Source organism: Phaethon lepturus, unplaced genomic scaffold (genome assembly GCF_000687285.1).
Source record: "Phaethon lepturus isolate BGI_N335 unplaced genomic scaffold, ASM68728v1 scaffold35361, whole genome shotgun sequence".
NCBI classification, from domain to species: Eukaryota; Metazoa; Chordata; class Aves; order Phaethontiformes; family Phaethontidae; genus Phaethon; species Phaethon lepturus.
The window spans coordinates 16,121-20,100 of record NW_010519094.1 but is presented as its reverse complement, the minus strand read 5'-3'; positions in this window follow the sequence as shown (position 1 = coordinate 20,100).

The window sequence follows — 3,980 nt, the reverse complement described above, 5'->3', positions numbered from 1 at the left end:
GGCAGCGACCGGAGCGCGGAGGGCGACGGGGCCCGGACCCAAGGCAACCGGGCTGCCAGGCGCAGCCATACCTACCCGCGGAAGGAAAAGCGTACCCCCTCCACAGAGAGGGAAAACTCAGCCTGTCGGATGTCATCATCCTCGAATGGTGTAAAAAACCTGCAAAATAATAACAGAATATTTTGAGAAGTTTATGAAGTTACTTGACTGTATTTAGGAGCCCTTCTGTCTCGCAGAGCCCAGCTTGCCAAGCCTGGCAGTACCTGCTGCTGGCTCAGGCACTGCAGGACAGCTTAAAGGCCAAACCACAGAACAAGAAAGAAATGCAGGCTGGGTGCCCTGGCCCCTGGGCTGTGTCTGGGTGAAAAAGTAACGTTTATTCGCAGCAGGTGGGGGAAAGTGTTTTGTCAGGCACTTGGGTCGCTCAACTGCTCCAGGGCAGAGCAGGGAGGCCTTTTCCCCCCAGTCTCTGCTGAGGCCTTTGTACTGCAGGTGATGGCCTAGCCCTGAACAAGGCAGAAGGCACATAAGCCAATGCCAACTACTAGTGAAAACAGGTGGAGGTGGAAGTATCTTTTTTTATGGGACTGAGGAGTGAGTAATTTGCTGGAGCTAGTTTGGTTGGAGCCAATGGCTGCAACATACACTTAACTTGTATCACAGCAAGAGCCATGCTTCAGTCCCATATCATTAAGAATTGCTTCCAAAGAATTACAGCTTCTAGCATAGATGGGCTCTCTAGCACCTTCTTAGTCATATTATCAAAGCATTATCCAGTTCCCATGACAAATTGAAGTCCCAAGTTAGACTTACCAGATTTACAATGATACTAGCACAAGGCAGAAAATATTCCCCTTATGAAAAACACTGACACAGAGAATGTACTATTGAACGTGTGATTACAGAAACACATGAATGAAAGACTGAAGTACTACTTCAGGTAGCACAGGACTGAGCATCTGCTGTGTATGTTAAAACAAAGAGGTATTACTTAACACTGCAAAGAAACTGATGTAGGGGCACATAAATACCTTTAGTGTATATATATATAAAAATACCCTTAGTAGAGTCTACATTCTGTTGTTAAGGACTGGTTGAAATACAGTAGAAGCTCTTAAGGAACAGCATTGATTCATGAAGAAGCAAACTTGCTCTCCTTTGCCTCTACTGCAATTATAGCAGCTGTACAGCAGCATAGAATCATAGAATAGTTTGGGTTGGAACAGACCTTTAAAGGTCATCTAGTCCAATGCCCCTGCAGTAAGCAGGGACATCTTCAACTAGATCAGGTCGCTCAGAGCCTTGTCCAACCTGACCTTGAATATTTCCAGTGATGGGGCATCTACCACCTCTCTGGGCAACCTGTGCCAGGGTTTCACCACCCTCCTTGTGAAAATTTCTTCCTTATATCTAGTCTAAATCTACCCTCTTAGTTTAAAACTGTTATTCCTTGTCCTATCATTATAGGCTCTGCTAAAAAGTCTGTCCCCAGCTTTCTTATAAGCCCCCTTTAAATACTGAAAGGCTGCAATCAGGTCTCCCTAGAGCCTTCTCTTTTCCAGGCTATTGAATATTGAAGTATATATCTCTCTAGTAATATTGATGTTAACCTTTCACCTCCAAGAACAACTGGCATTTGCAGCTTAGACAAGTTGAACAGATTTAGCGAATGTCAATACTGAAAGTCATGAGGAAAGGTAAAGACTGTTAACCCACACCTGTGCCTTTCCATGGCTGTGTGTGCTAATAGTTAATTGTCCAGCTCCTATCACACAGCTATTGACCATCATAACTGTCTCTTAGTAGGCTGCTCAGAGAGGCTTAAGAATAGTTGCCATGAACTACATGCATCCTTTGCCCTATCCACAATAAGAGGATATTTATAGTTGAACTGCCAAGGTCCTCCTCTGAGGAAGTAAAAAAATTGCATCAGACCTGTTGTTCCAGCCCTATGGGTAGGATTTTCCTTAAAAAGGCAGCAAACTGATAAAGCATGCACCAACAATACATGGTTATTCTACAGCTGGTGAAGGTCTTCCACTTTTACAGCACCACCACCATCTTCTAAAAAAAGTAAGCATGCAACGGATACCTATTTCTTTATTAGCATGCTGATGTCAAAGCTTATTAAACGTCCTGTAACCAAAGAAAAGGGCGACTGCAGGATAGTTTTGAAATAAGGGCGCACTTCCAAAACACAAATAATCGAGCTGATTTCGTACATTACTCTCTTGTCCGTTGGCTCCTTCTAGTGGCCTTCCCCGGGCGCTACAATTACCTGATGACCCAAACCCTTCCTTACCTACCTACCTCAAGGTCTCAACGAACTTCATTTAGCCATGTAATCACCAAAACAGCAGACAAACTTGTCTGAGCAGCAGCAACAGCTTTCAGTAAGATATACACAGAAAGACAGACCTCAGTCTTCTAAGTATTTCCACTGAAGTTTGTTTGCCTCTAACTTCTCAGGCTTCTTGTATGCCAGAGAAAACTACTGCCGAACATGGCGAGATCCTGTGGAGACAGAGTACAAAAAGCCTAATGCAAAAAAATGGCACTGGGAGAGTTGCTATTCATGGCACTTGCGGGCAGTGTTTTATGTGGTCTCTCCTAGCTTGATGCAATTAAGTCTCCAATTCAAAATACCAAAATTGAGAGAACATATAGAACATGATATAGAACATTCTACCTAGCATGTTAAGGTAAGAGCAATATACTGCTGTTTATTCTAGTGTATACCTTAGAAATAACAATTGACACATCTTACATTTTAAAGGAAATGCTTTCTGAATTTGCCCTTGCCTCTGCCAACACACAGCTAGTGACAGCTCTCTTCTGTCTGGTAGCAGTGGTAGTAGTTTGGAAGCGGTAAACTGAAGATTAAAATGAAATGTATGCAATGAAATAAAAATAGGAAGAGTTAATTGTTGGTAACTTAACAGTCTGACCGAGCCTGTCCAGAAGCACAGTGCTTTGCTGTTCCTCCTCAATATGCTTATTCATGTTTGGTTTCCATCAAAAGCATTCAACTATCCACTCTCCCCTACTTGACCACATTCCAAACCAAGATTTGCTACTCTTTGCTGCATGGTTTTGTATACTGCATTTGTTTGTACTACTGAAGAACTGAAAATACTACAAAAGACAACAGTTTTAGTAAATACATATCACTTACATAGCTGAGGACAGCTACCCCACAAGCTTGTGATACGCAAGGCCTCATGCTTTTGTTATATTACAATACAAAAATACTACTGATCCTTTTACAGATTAATACTATGCATAAAATGTAGTGCTGCAGGTAAATGGCATACCTGAAGATTTTTCATACATTGAAAACTACATTGAATACATGTACCACTAATCCTGCAGAAGATGCTTCTACATTATAAACTAAGTTACAGCATACCTTATGTTTTATTAGCACAAGAGCATAATTGCCTATATAAGCTATTCACTGTCAACTGTGTTAGCTACCTTCTCAAAGAACTGGCTGAAAAGGACACTTATTTTAATCACTGCATTTATTTTTTATCTTATCTAAGCAACAGAGATGGGTGTTCATTTACAACCCAAGCACTCTGCAGTATATTAAAATACATTCATAATACACCCTCTTGCCTTAAGATAAAGGTGAAAGATCTTACTGTATTTGTCAAGATGTATGTTTGATTTCAAAGTTCATCTGGCCTACCTTGTTTGTAAAGTGTGCCTGTAGATTCCACACTTTTGAGATCACAGTAAGCTGAAATATCAGAAGTAGTGCTATAGGAAATTAGTATCAGATTGTAGCTGAGTTGGGGTAGTATGCTCTCAGATACAGCTATCTATCTGTTTTAAGTTCAGTACCAGCACAAATACCATCTAGTATGTTTTAGAAATTATCTCTGTAACAAAAGAACTATTTAATTGGCAGCCTGGTATGATTATCTTCAGTATATGAGACAGCTTGGTATCTGCATACCTGTATGTTTTTAGTG